This window comes from Oryx dammah, unplaced genomic scaffold (assembly GCF_014754425.2).
Source record: "Oryx dammah isolate SB20612 unplaced genomic scaffold, SCBI_Odam_1.1 HiC_scaffold_23, whole genome shotgun sequence".
Taxonomy (NCBI): Eukaryota; Metazoa; Chordata; class Mammalia; order Artiodactyla; family Bovidae; genus Oryx; species Oryx dammah.
This window is the reverse complement of record NW_024070207.1, coordinates 66293282-66308489: the sequence shown is the minus strand read 5'-3', so window position 1 is coordinate 66308489 and position 15208 is coordinate 66293282.

The window sequence follows — 15208 nt, the reverse complement described above, 5'->3', positions numbered from 1 at the left end:
TGTTCAGAAAACGAAGATCATGGCATCTGGTCCCATCACTTCATAGGAAATAGATGGGGAAACAGTGTCAGACTTTATTTTGAGGGGCTCCAAAATCACTGCAGATGGTGATTGCAGCCATGAAATTAAAATATGCTTACTCCTTGGAAGAAAAGTTATGACCAACGTAGATAGCATGTTGAAAAGCAGAGACATTACTTTGCCAACAAATGTCTGTCCAGTCAAGGCTATGGTTTTTCCAGTGGTCATGTCTGGATGCGAGAGTTGGACTGTGAAGACAGCTGAGCACCGAAGAACTGATGCTTTTGAACTGTGGTGTTGGAGAAGACTCTTGAGAGTCCCTTGGACTGCAAGGAGATCCAACCAGTCCATTCTAAAGGAGATCAGCCCTGGGATTTCTTTGGAAGGAATGATGCTAAAGCTGAAACTCCAGTACTTTGGCCACCTCATGCGAAGAGTTGACTCATTGGAAAAGACTCTGATGCTGGGAGGGATTGGGGGCAGGAGAAGGGGACGACTGAGGATGAAATGACTGGATGGCATCAATGACTCGATGGACGTGAGTCTAAGTGAACTCCGGGAGTTGGTGATGGACAAGAAAGCCTGGCATGCTGTGATTCATGGGGTCGCAAAGAGGTGGACACGACTGAGCGACTGGACTGAACTGAATATTCCATTGTATATATCTACCACATGTTCTTTATGCTTTCCTCTGTTGATAAACATATAGGTTGCTTTCTTTTCCTGGCTCTTGTAAATAGTGCTGCTATGAACGTTACAAAATCTCTAAATAGGCATTTCTCCAAAGAAGACATAAAGATAGCTTAATAGTACATGAAAGCATGGTCAACATCACTAATTGTTAGATAAATGTAAATCAAAACTACAATGTGGTATCAATCCACATTGGTTAGAATGGTCATTATCAAAAAATATCTATGAACAATAAATGCTGGAGAGGGTGTGGGGAAAAGGGAATCCTCCTAAACTGTTGGTGGTAATGTAAATTGGTACAGCTCCTATGGAGGACCGTATGGAAGTTCCTTAAAAAACTAAAACTAGAACTACCATATGATCCAGCAATCCCATTCCTGGGCGATATCTGGAGATAAACAGTTTGATATGATACATGCACCCATGCATGTATGACACTCTTTCTTGAAATAAATTCAACAAACTAGGAATAGAAGGAAACTGCTACAATATAATAAAGGCCATATGCAAAAAGTCCACAACTAACATTATACTCAGTGGTGAAATACTGGCAAGTTTCCTCTCAGTTCAGGAATAAGACAAGGATGGCTGTGTCCACTACTTAACACAGTACTAAAATTCTTAACCAGAGCAATTAGGCAAGAAAAAGAAATAAAAGAGATTCAAATATAAAAAAAAGTTATCTCTATTCACAGAAAATAAATTTTATATGTAGAACACCTAAATATTTCACACATGCACACACATACACACACACATGAACTTTTAGAACTAATAAATGATTTCAGTAAAGTTGCATAGTATAAAGTCAAACACTAAAGTTAATTGCATTTCTAGACACTAACAATGAACACTATGACAGGAAAATTTTAAAACAATTCAATTCACAATATCATCAAAAAGAATAAAATACTTAGGAGTGAGTTTAATTATTGGGATTAAAACCTTGTATATTGGAAGCCACTGTGTGTGCTAACTCACTTCATTCGTGTCTGACTCTATGCGACCCTATGGACTACAGCCAGCCAGGCTCCTCTGTTCCTGGGGATTTTCTGGGTAAGAATACTGGAATGGGTTGCATGCCTTTTTCCAGAGGATCTTCCTGACCCAGGGACTGAACCCACATCTCTTATGTCTCCTGCATTGGCAGGCAGATTCTTTACCACTAGTACCACCTGGGAAGCCCTGGAAGCCACAAAATCTTGCTTTAAAAATTAGGAAAACACCAACAACTGAATGGTGCCAGGAGCCAGTGTGAGGAACTCTGCCCATGGCAAAGGTCATGAGGAAGGAGGCTTCGGCATATGCAAAGGTGTGATCAAGCCTCAGGAAAGCCCCTGTTCCTGAGCATCTACTCCCAAAACCAGAGTCTGCCTACTTTACTGTTTTATGCTCTCACCTATACCTCTGACTTTACGGGGAGCTGACCCCCATTACCTCTCTCGGAGAAGGAGTTAACTTACAGCTCCAAGTCAATAAAAATTCCTGGGCGTGACAAGAGTGTTTCAACTTACGAACTCCTCTGAAGATTATCTAGCCTGCCTGTACAGGTTCGTCCGGCCACATGTGATTGTTTACAGCCTCCCAATCGTGAGAGGCACGAGATGTTTTAGACTTACTAAAGGCAGATTCTTTTGGGAAGTTAGAAATTATTGGTATAGTGGGTTGGTTAGGAATTATATTGGTAAAGGGTTTTTCATTTGTTGTGCCAATAATTGCTGCTAATTCCCTGCCCTGGGTGTGACAAGGGTGTCTCAGGTCAAACCTCTCTGCTGGCAGACTAGCTTGTGTGACAAGATTATCCATACTCTTGCCAAGCACATGACTGCTTAAACCTCTCAACCATAAACACCACAGAGAGCTTGGAGTATTTTGAAAGTCTTAATTAGCATAGGACTTTTCTCATTGTTGAGTCAATGATTGCCACCAGGCCTTCATATCCTTAGGCACCTGGGAATATATTAATCAATGTATTTGGAATATAGAAATGGAAATATAGTAGTTTTTGATGTTAGCAATACTAGACTTTTTGAGTTAATGAATTTTCTCTTTTGTAATAGATCACTGTACTTTGTTATAAATCACTGTGTCCTTGCTATGCAAAAATGTAACTTTATCACTATCTTAAGACTAAATAGATCTTAAGGGGAACATTGGTGAAAGGATTTTCATTTGTTAGGCTGATGTTTTGCTGCTAAATCTCCATATTCCCTGCCCTTATAATGAATATAACTAGCATATAGGAGAAATAAGTATTAACCTTTAAGATTAATCATGTTAACCTTGCGTTAAATAAATTCCTTTCTTGATTGTAACTCATTACACCCTCACCCTATGGGAATGCAACTTTATTTGGAGGGTGGTGCCTGGTTTAAGAAAAAACACCGTTGGAAAAAATAAGTTTTTTGGTTATCAGAAAGAAAGGATCATAAAATGTCAGCAGGCCTCATGGCTAGAAGATGACTTAAAACCCCTAAGACCTTTTTTTATACATTTATTTGAAGCACCTGATTTTGATAAAGGTCAGGACTGCTGATCCCCACGTGACTCTGTATTCATCCCTATGTATAATAAAAGGTATATCAGTTCAGTTCAGTCGCTCAGTTGTGTCTGAATCTTTGCGACCCCGTGAATCGCAGCACGCCAGGCCTCCCTGTCCATCACCATCTCCCGGAGTTCACTCAGACTCACATCCGAGTCCGTGATGCCATCCAGCCATTTCATGGAAAAAGCAAGAGAGTTCCAGAAAAATATCTATTTCTGCTTTATTGCATATGCCAAAGCCTTTGACTGTGTGGATCCCAATAAACTGTGGAAAATTCTGAGACAGATGGGAATACCAGATCACTTGACCTGCCTCTTGAGAAATCTGTATGCAGGTCAGGAAGCAACAGTTAGAACTGGACATGGAACAACAGACTAGTTCCAAATAGGAAAAGGAGTATGTCAAGGCTGTATATTGTCACCCTGCTTATTTAACTTATATGCAGAGTACATCATGAGAAACGTTGGGCTGGAGGAAGCACAAGCTGGAATCAAGATTGGTGGGAGAAATATCAATAACCTCGGATATGCAGATGACACCACCCTTATGGCAGAAAGTGAAGAGGAACTAAAAAGCCTTTGTGCAAGAAATAAAACAAAACAACACTCCGGAGATATTTCAGTTCAGTTCAGCTGCTCAGTTGTGTCGGACTCTTTGTGGAGATTGTTAGTGATTGAATTAAACTTGAAGCTCAGTTTGGGGAGTATTGCTATCCGAACCATATTAGGTCTTCTGACCCATGAACATAAATTGCCTTTCCACTTATTTATATGTTCTTTAACTTTTGTCAACAATATTTTATAGTTTTCAGTGTAAATATCTTCCATTTACTCAAATATTTTAAGTATTTTTCTCACCAATTGGAAAAGAAATAGCTTTCTAATTTTTTTGAATTGCTCTTGTATAGAAATAAAAATTAAGATTTTTTTTTAAATATTGAACTTTTATCATACAACTTTGCTGAACTTATTTATTGGTTGATGAAATTCAATAGTGAATTATTTAGGATTATTTGTATGTGATATTAGGTTATATGCAAATAGAGATAGTTTCACTTCTTTCTTTACAATCTGTATACCTTTAATATATTCTCCTTGTATAACAAATTGTTTAGAAATTATAGTATAATATTGAATAAAAGGGACAGTTGTGTATAGCCTTATGATTTGGTGATGTTAGCTGAGAAACATTCAATCGTTTACCATTTAGTATAATGTTAACTGCAAAAATTTTTTGTAGATGCCTTTTATCAGATTGAGGAAGTACTTATCTATTCTTAGGTCACTAAGAATTTTAATAATGAACATGTATGGAATTTTGTCAAATGTTTTTTCTGCATATATTAAGATCATGTGTTTTTTGGTGTGTTTTATTCTATCATGTATTTTATTGACTTTTTTCATATTTTGAATCAATTTTGTATTCTTGGGATAAATCTCACTTGGTGTTGCTGAAATAGTCTTTTTTGTATATTCCTGGATTATCTATTCTAACATTGTTCAGAGTTTCTGTATCTGTGTTCATAATGGATATTGATCTATAGTTTCATTTTCTTGCAAATTTGTTCTCATTTCTTTCAGTATAATCTGACCTTGTAAAGTTAGTTGATAAGTACTCTCTCATCTTTTATTTTTTGAAATGTTTGTGAAGAACTTTTATTAGTTTATTAAAAAAAAAAATACTTGGTAGAATTCACCAGTAAGTCATCTGTGTCTGGACTTTTCTTAATGGAAATTTACTTATTTATTTATTTAAACATTTTATTTTGTATTGGGGTACAGGTGATTAATAATGTGAGAGTTTCAGGTTAACAGCCAAGGGACTCAGTCATACATATACATGCATCTATTCTCTCCCAAACTCACCTCCCCCCCCAGGTTGCTACATGACATTTAGTGGAAAATTATTTATTTATTATAAACAATATATATTTAATAGGTATATTTAATATATGTCTATATATGTAAAAATTCAACAGGAATTTCATCTGGAATTTAACTGGAATTTCATCATCTACACTGGCTTTCTTTGTAATGATGCTTTCTAAGGCCCCCTTGACTTTGCATTCCAGGATGTCTGGCTCTAGGTGAGTGATCACACCATTGTGGATATCTCAGCCACACCTAGATCTAATTTCTTGTACATTATGTCTTCATACTGGCTAACCATGTCAAATATCAGAGAGTTCAAGAAGGTATTGAAGAAAGATCCATGAAAATGTGTGATTATGATGCATTTGACAACCTTTAATAAACCAATTCTAGTACAGGAGAGGTAGTGGAAGCCAGGTATCAGGGATTGGATTTGTAGAACAAGCATAGAGAAGGTTATTGGCATAAGGAAAATGCAATTATTCAAGTGAGGAAGGTAAAAGGTTAGTATATAGTTAACCTTTCAAACTTTGAAGAAAGACTATACTGAGCTCAAATACAGTCTATTAATCTTGGGCTTATTAACTGACTTCTTTGAATGTCAATTTCCTCAGGAGTAAAATGTCAACTCCTGTCTTGCAGTATAGTTGTGAGGATTACATATAATGGATGTAAAGCATTTTCTATATCAATATTAGGCATTTATTCTTTAAAGGAATTGAGATAAGAGTTATGATTCAAAAGAAGCTACTGCTGTAAAAGAGGATAGTCAAAGTTATTTGACCCAGTGGCTATTAATATTATCCCCAGGAATGGTACTTACACTTTTAGGGGGATTCCATATTTCTTTCAGAATTTGATGAAAGCTTTGAATTCTCTTCTAGAAAATTTCATGTACACACAAACTTTTACAAGTAATTTCAATGTCTTCACTGGTCACATGAAGGCTAAAAACAATAATTTACATGTATTGAATGTTTAATATATGTCAGATACTACTATCAGTTCTTCATATACATGAACCTGTGCTCTTTTTAAAATGAAGAAATAGGTTCATACAGGTTAAGAAAGTTGCTTAGGTCACACAACTAGTAAGTAGGAGGGCTAGGAATCAAACCCAAACCACTCTATTATGTTACTTTATAAATTCATATGCTGAAATGCCATAGGTAAAATGATATTATTTGCAGAACAATTTTCAATAGTAAGAAATTATAGACCACTAAATAACCAGTGGAAAAGAATTAAATAAACTATTAAATAGTCAAATTGTCAAAAATTATTGGTACCTATATTTTTACAGGTAAACAATTATATCTAAGATAATTTACTAAGTGGAAAATCAAAATGCAGGTGGATCTATGTAGTATACTACTTTCTAGTATAAAAAACAAAAAAAGCAAACATGTGTGTGCTTGTATGTGCATAGAGTATCTGTGAAAGCATAGATAAGGACCTAAATATGGTGGTTCCCTCTAAAAGAGCAAAGTTGAGTAAATCTGATCACAGTCTGCATTGTATTCTAGCACTATGTGTACGCATCTCTAAACCTTCTAAATTAGGTTTCAAATTACTTAAGAGCAAGGACTTGTCTTATTTATCACTGAATCCACCCAAACATATCCTAGAACAAGATCTTGAATTCAAATGAATAAAGGAAAATAAAGACAAGGGAGAAAGCAAAGAGTATACCAAAGGTATATTCAAAGGCAGCCAAAAAGGATCTACAGGGAATATATCACTTTCAAATTAATGTTAGAATAATATAATATACCATTATTCCCAGCATTAAATGTTGTTTATATCTATAGTTATTTAATCATGATATTTTGACTAAAGTTTTAAACAGTGCCCTGTATGATTACCTATGAAACATGATTTGAGACATGGATTCATAAGGTGTGCTCTGCGGATCCTTGAGGGTATTAAGACTTTTAGTGAGCCCTCAAGATCAAAACTATTTTTATAATAATACTAAAACAATTTTTCTTTTCCATTGTATTGATATTTGCATTGATGGTACAAAAGCTATGGAGGGTAAAACTTCTGATGCCTTAATATCAATCAAGGCAGTTGTATCAAAGTATACAAGTATTCTTGTGTAAAAAAAAGGAGCTTCTCTTAAGAATGTCCTTAATGCAGCATTAAAACTAATTTTATTAAATCTTGACCATTGAGTACAAATCTTTTAGTATTTTATTAGAGTATATTTGCTTTACACTGCTGTGTCAGCTTCTGACATACAGCAAAATGAATCAGCTATAGATGTACATATATCCCCCCCCCCCCAATTTTTTTTTTAATTTCTCTCCCAGTTAGGTCTCCACAGAGCACCAAGTAGAGTTCCCTGTGCTAAACTGTAGGTTCTCATTAGTCATCTATTTTATACATAGTAGTGTATATGTGTCACTCCCAATCTCCCAGTTCATTCCACCTCCCCTTACCTCTTGGTATCCATACATTTGTTCTCTATGTCTGTGTTTCTATTTCTGCTTTGCAAATAAGATTATCTTTACCTTTTTTCTCAATTCCACATATATGAGTTAATATGCAATATTTGTCTTTCTCTTTCTGACTTGCTTTACTTTGTATGACAGTCTCTAGATCCATCCATGACTCTGTAAATGAAACAATTACATTCCTTTACATGGTTGAGTAATGTTTTATTGTATATATGTACCACATCTTCTTTATTCATTCCTCTGTTTCTGGGTATTTAGGTTGCTTCCATGTCCTGGCTACTGTAAATAGTGTTGCAATGAACATTGGGATGTATGTGTCTTTTTGAGTTATGGTTGTCTCTGGGTATATGCTCAGGGGTGGGATTGCTGGATGGATAAAAGTCTTTTTAATGTTTCGTGTAAAAAAAAAAATAGGGAGTATATACAATGTACTTTTGCCACACATCGAAGTATAATGTTTGTCTCAAAGAAAAACACTTGTAAATTATTTAAGGTTTGTGCTGAACTAGACACTCTTGCACAGAACATCCTTTTTACTTGAAAGAAGGATGGAAAGAAGATTATAGTTATTCAAATTTGAGTATTTGGCAGACATTTCCTAGAAATGATCAAAGTAAACCTGTCACTTCAAGGAAAAACAACTGACAAGTGTTTGTTGCCAATGTTAGAACTTGAATTTTCAAGTAAATTAGAAATTTGGACAACTTGCACCCATCATGCTATCCTTGATGGTTTCCTATTACTTACAGACTTTCTGATGAAATCAGTCGTGATGGTAACAAATGTGATGAATATTCACCAATATGTTCCAATACAAGTTGTTACAAATAATGCATGGCTAAATGATCCATTCAAAATACAAGCTATATCAATTAATTTTATTAAAATAGAATGGGAAAAATTCCTTGGTGGGCTTTCAGAATTCAAATTGCAATTATCTTGTAAAAGACTACTACTAGTTTATTTTTGGTGTTGTTACAAAGAATAGTGCTTGTGCTAACTTGTTTCAGTCATGTCTGAATCTTTGCAACCATATGGACCTTAGCCCATCAGGCTCCTGCATTGGCAAGTGGATTCATTACTGCTGAGCCACTGAGAAAGCCCTCTTACAAAGAATATGTACAATTCAATAAAAATATTATTAAAATGCTCACCCTTTTTCATCTCATTCATATGAGATCATATATTTTCTCCTAAATTACAACCAAAACAATATATCACAACAGATGGAATGAAAAAATAAAGGTATTAGAGTCCAAATATTTTCTGTTAAGGCGGTTTGCAAAAATGTAAAACATTGTCACTTTTCTCATTATTATTTTTTTCAAATTAGTTCTATCTAACAAAATAGGTGTTATTTATGTTAACATACAATTTTTATTATTTTAAGTGGATTAATAAACTAAAGTTTTTTATTAAAGTATAGTTGACTTACAACCTTGTGTTGGTTTTAAATGTACACAAAGCAATTATATTTAGATTATATTCCATTATAGGTTATTGCAAGATATTGAATATATTTCCCTGTGATATGCATAAAATCTTGTTTCTCATCTATTTTACATATAGGCGTTTGTATCTGTTAGTCCCATACCCCAAAGGATTCCCAGGTGGCGCTAGTGACAAAGAACCTGCCTGCCAGTGCAGGAGACACAAGAGACACAGATTCAATCTCTGGGTCAGGAAGATCCCCTGGAGAAGGGCATGGCAACTCACTTCAATATTCTTGCCTGGAGAATCCCATGGACAGAGCAGCTTGGTGGGCTACACTTCATGCGGTTGCAGAGTTGGACATGACTGAAGGAAGAAACACAAGCTAGAATCAAGATTGCCGGGAGAAATATCAATAACCTCAGATATGCAGATGACACCACCCTTATGGCAGAAAGTGAAGAGGAACTAAAAAGCCTCTTGATGAAAGTGAAAGAGGAGAGTGAAAAAGTTGGCTTAAAGCTCGACATTCAGAAAACGAAGATCATGGCATTTGGTCCCATCAATTCATGGGAAATAGATGGGGAAACAGTGGAAGCAGTGTCAGACTTTATTATTTGGGGCTTCAAAATCACTGCAGATGGTGACTGCAGCCATGAAATTAAAAGACATTTACTCCTTGGAAGAAAAGTTATGACCAACCTAGATAGCATATTCAAAAGCAGAGACATTACTTTGCCGACTAAAGTCCATCTAGTCAAGGCTATGGTTTTTCCAGTAGTCATGTATGGATATGAGAGTTGGACTGTGAAGAATGCTGAGCGCTGAAGAATTGATGCTTTTAAACTGTGGTGTTGGAGAAGACTCTTGAGAGTCCCTTGGACTGCAAGGAGATCCAACCAGTCCATTCTGAAGGAGATCAACCCTGGGATTTCTTTGGAAGGAATGATGCTAAAGCTGAAACTTCAGTACTTTGGCCACCTCATGCGAAGAGTTGACTCATTGAAAAAGACTTTGATGCTGAGAGGGATTGGGGGCAGGAACAGAAGGGGACGACAGTGGATGGCATCACTGACTCGATGGGCGTGAGTCTAAGTGAACTCCGGGAGTTGGTGATGGACAAGGAGGCCTGGCGTGCTGCAATTTATGGGGTCACAAAGAGCTGGACACGACTGAGCGACTGAACTGAACTGAACTGAACTGAAGCGACTTAATATGTGCACAGTCCTATACTCCTGATTTGTTCCTCCCCACATCATCTCCCCTTTGATAATCATAAGTTTGTTTTCTATGCTATCAATTTTTAATATCTAGTATGGGAAATATTGATAGTGTTGAAACAAGTAGACAAATTTTGTTTGTTGAAACAAAATAGCCAGATATTTTTCCAGCAAACATGGGTTTATCAGGATTAACCAAGAATTGCAGTTTGGGGTCTATAAACGTGATGAGCCAAGTGTAAGTCCCTACACAGAAAGGGAAGGAGAGTGTTTTATAGAGAGGAAAAGGAAGCTGGGAGGGTGATAATAAACAAAGAGTCTGTGGCTTTTCATTCACTGAATACTTGTTAGGAAAGAAGAGGAGTCTTTCTGGGCTCAGTCATAGTTGTGGAGCTTGAGAGCGCCACCTTTTGGACTCCCAACTCTAATTTAGGTTTTTGTTTATTACTTATAATAGATACATCCCATATAAGTAAAAACTTTTTGGGGATTCTAAATGATTTTTAAGAGTGTAAAGGGGTCTGAGAGGAAAAGCTTGAGAATTGCTTATTTGGGGAATTTGATTTAATTGCTGATTTGAAGAATCTTTGCCACTTGTTAATGCCTGAAATTTCAGACACTTGGAATCCATTCCCATGTGTTTGCTGTGTCCAAATCCTAAAAAAAAAAACTTCCCGTTTTACTGTTAAAGGCCTAATCACATCAAATTCTTTTGTGACAGCAGGATCCCAGATAGTCTAGAAAGGCACCATATCCTTGGAGAGAAAGCTGAACAAAAAGGCCAGAAAAAGAAGGTAGGGCACATATATAGACTTCACCTATTCCACCACTTTCCTAGTGAAATATATAAATTTAGTAAGCCTCATAACAAGGGACCCAAAATAAGAAACCTAGAGAAGAAATACTTTTCCTCATCCCTTGGCTTTTTGCCCATTGTTCATAACTTTGACTATATAAAAACAATATAGATAAGAATTTCAGAAAAGCTAATTTATGTTAACTCACAACATGTATATACAACCAGCCAATTAGCTGAAGGAACCTTCTTCTTATGGAAATTTTCTGAAATACATTTCTTTAGAAATTCACAACCTGTGAGACTAACCACTTCCCTTTTCAGGATTGTAGGTTCCTCAGAGGGGGGTCTCAAGAAGTTGCTTAATGCTTATATTTGTCTTCAAAACAAGCTTCTGGGGTTCAAGGAAATTAATTCGTCTTCCAGTTGCAAAGTAAGGTCTTCCCACTGGAGAGAAATATTTTAGTGTATGAATCAAAAAGTTTTAGTGAAAAATATGCAAAAACTAAACCCCTTCAAAGACTAATTTATTCCTACTTGTGAAGATTAATTTCCTCTTTCATTTTTATTGGTTACAGTTTTGTGTTATTTTAAGAAAACTAGTTCTTTTGAAACTACTCTTTATCTTCATTCTTACTTAAGAGCATTCTTTTTTAAAAATATAAATTTTCTTAATTAATGCTCTTGTTATTAATACCTTAAATTTAAATTATTGGTGTTTCCTCCATTAGGGCTCTCCACCTGCTGTTTCATCTTTCTCCCACTGCATTCTGTGCACCTTTGTCTCAGTAATCCTTCAGGGAGTGGTTATAACGAGGTTGGGCTTTGGAGTCAGACATACTTGGATCTGAATCTCACCTCTCCCACTTATCTGTTGTATGATATTAAGGAAGTTAACTTCTCTGTGCTTCAATTTATTTATGGCTAAAACAGGACATAATATTAGTCCCTATTCCTTAGGATTATTCTGAGGATTAAGTAAGATGATGCATGCAAATTGCTTAGAATGGTGACCAGTACATAGAAAGTACACACACTAAATAAGACTTTTTAATCTCCCCCTCTCAGCTCTCTTTAAATGCATTCAATGATTTCTTTTATCCTATGGCTTCTATGCTCTTAAGCTCTTCTTTGTATGGTTTCACCCTCCAAAATTCTTTCCTTCTGTTCCTTAGTATGCCCTTGCAGTAGTCAAAATTTTGTCCTCACTATCACACAAATAGTATGCTAACTCTTCTTTCACATCTTTGGAAATATTTCTTCTCTCTGCTGGAGTCTTTGACTTCCCTTCTCTCTTTAAGCTGATATTTGTTAAATTTCAGATATGCAAATATATCTCTCTATTATTTTTGTTATATCTACTTACCCTCTATGGAGAAGAACAAGGAAGCCTAGTGTGCTGCAGTCCATGAGGTTGCAAAGAGTCAGACATGACTGAGCAACTGAATTGACTGACTGACTTACCCTCTATACTTTTATTTGTGTGTATGTTGCTTAATCAAACTTTTTAAAACTTAGCTATCTACTTTAGCTTCATCTTAAGTAGTATTATGCATGAAATCATAGATGTGAAGTACAATTTTATTACATTTTAAAGCCTTAAAAACAAACTGTATAACTTGAAAATGTTTAAAAAGGCATTCCTTGTACCACCCAAAATAAACTTGCATGTCTTCAGTGGGACATGTTTCACCCATTGGCAATACTACTGAAACCAAATTTGTCTGTTGAGCAAAGACCAGCCAATCTTCCCAGATTTAGCCTGTACTGAACTCATCTTAACTTCCACATAATTTAATAGTAAATCATACTATTTATGGTTTCTATTTTGTTTATGAGTGATTAACCCGTTACTTAAACTTTGTATTCTTGGAAGCTAGAGAACATATTTTATGCTTCTGATTCCCACTCTTCCCACTAAGTATCCCAGATCAATCATTGTTGTAGCTCCATAAGTATCTATTGAATGAAAAAGTGCAGGAATAATCTGTGTTTGCAGAATCAGATATAAGAAACTCTTAAAGACAGTTTATCTAAAGCAATTAATACTCACTAGTTTTAATGGAATGGAGAAGGTGATGGCACCCCACTCCAGTACTCTTGCCTGGAAAATCCCATGGATAGAGAAGCCTGTAGGCTGCAGTCCATGGGGATGCTAAGAGTTGGATACGACTGAGCGACTTCACTTTCACTTTCATGCATTGGAGAAGGAAATGGCAACCCACTCCAGTGTTCTTGCCTAGAGTATCCCAGGTATAGGGGAGCCTCGTGGGCTTCTGTCTATGGGGTCACACGGAGTTGAACATGACTGAAGTGACTTAGCAGCAGCAGAAGCAGTTCTAATGGAAAAGGAATTGAAATCACAATTCACTCTTTCCTCTTTCTTTCACTTTTTGTTATACTATTGTTCCAGAAAGAATTGAAGATAGTTTAAAAGGATGCATACTATAGTAAGATATAGAAATGAATAATAGGTGGAAATAACAAAGAGAAAATAGAAAAGGTCATAAAATTAAAGCCATGAAAGAAAAGTACACCATAAAAGTATCTCGAAACTTGCAATCAGCAGACTCTAAATTAGTTCCATGGTTTTCAGCAGACTCTATAATAAGGACATATGTCACAATTATCACTATCCGTTAGGAGTTTAATCAAAGCAATTAGGAAAAATCTAGCTCCTCCCAATATCCCTTTTAGAAAACATAATGTATAGTAACAAATGATGTCCTCAACAATAGCTATCACACCTAATACACTGTTGTGGTTAGAGAAGACATAAGAGCCTTTGAAGCAACAACTCATAAACTTTCCCAGATCTAGGAAAGATATTGTGCCCCAGTTAAACTTTGAAAGTGTACATATGAGAGAAGGGAAGAATTCAGAACTATGAGCAAAATGGGGTAGCTGAACTATTTTTTTAGACTCTTATGACTGGATATTTTTACTACTTGGTTTGAGATGATAAGTCATCTTAGATTATCAGTCATAATCAATAGTTAGAAGATATTCTTCTAAAAGTTAATTGGAGATGATTGTTAAATTATCATTTTTTTTTGGTTTGTGTACAGTTTTGCTCCTTTTAACTAACACTCAAAATTTTAGCTGAGTTGAAATATCCTTTGCCAAAACTGGGTCACTTATTTCTGAGCTACTTTTGTTTCCCTTTTTAGAACTAATGAAAGGAGAAGATACTTGCATGCAAGAGAGCAATGAAGCAAGCTGGCAAGCCATTTTCTTAGCAATGTTAAGATGTTGTCTGGGAAATGAAGGTAGGTGGTAGTGACTATAGCTAATTGTCAGGAAAGGGTTCTTTTTATCCTTTTGTCCTAAGGTTTGGCTTTAAAGATCAACAGGTCTGAAATTTGAAATTTTCTTTGGCCCAGGAAGGATCATAGCTTAGGAAAACTGGCTCATGTTTCCCAAGCTCAGAAAGGATAAATTTGTAACAGAAAGACAGTTTAATATTAATAATTTATATTGAAGATTAGAACTACCAAATGGAATGATATGTGTTGGCCTATCCATGCATTCTCTTTTCAGTAGGTATGCCAAGTCAGCAAACTAAATTAACAACAGATTGGAGCTGTATAAATATATAAAATAAGAATTAAGAAGGGGATTGTGAGGTCAGGCATGTTTCATTTGATATACCTCAGCCAGGATGGGTATCCTCTTCCTTTACCAGTTATTACAAGCCATGGCCTTTTCATCAATCAGTTCAAGTTCTCAGTTTCTAGTGATGAAAGTGTTTCTTTTCCGTCTCTCTATGCCCTTGAAATTTATATTGGTGATCTCTGAGTGTTGGGCATGGCTCCATCTTGTTCTTGAATGATTCTAGTTTACAGGGAGATCCAGGTTGCCTTTTACAAAAATTTTGTCATCCACTTCCTTATTTAATCAGCCCTATCGGTAAATCAGAATGCTAGTGTTTGATCTAACTCACAGTATTTTTTTTTCTCCTTCGTTATTATTATTACCCAGAAGTCTCTTTGCAGTTCTAGGCCCTGGGTTCTAAATGTAATTTCCTTACATGCCCACAGAGGTTTGTGTTGCTTTGCAAGACTTGTTTTTCAGAACTACTCTATAGTCCCCAAGTGTACGCTCTTTCTGTACTTGCATACTTTTAAAGGCCCCAGAGACATTACAGAAACTGAAACCTTGGTACATTG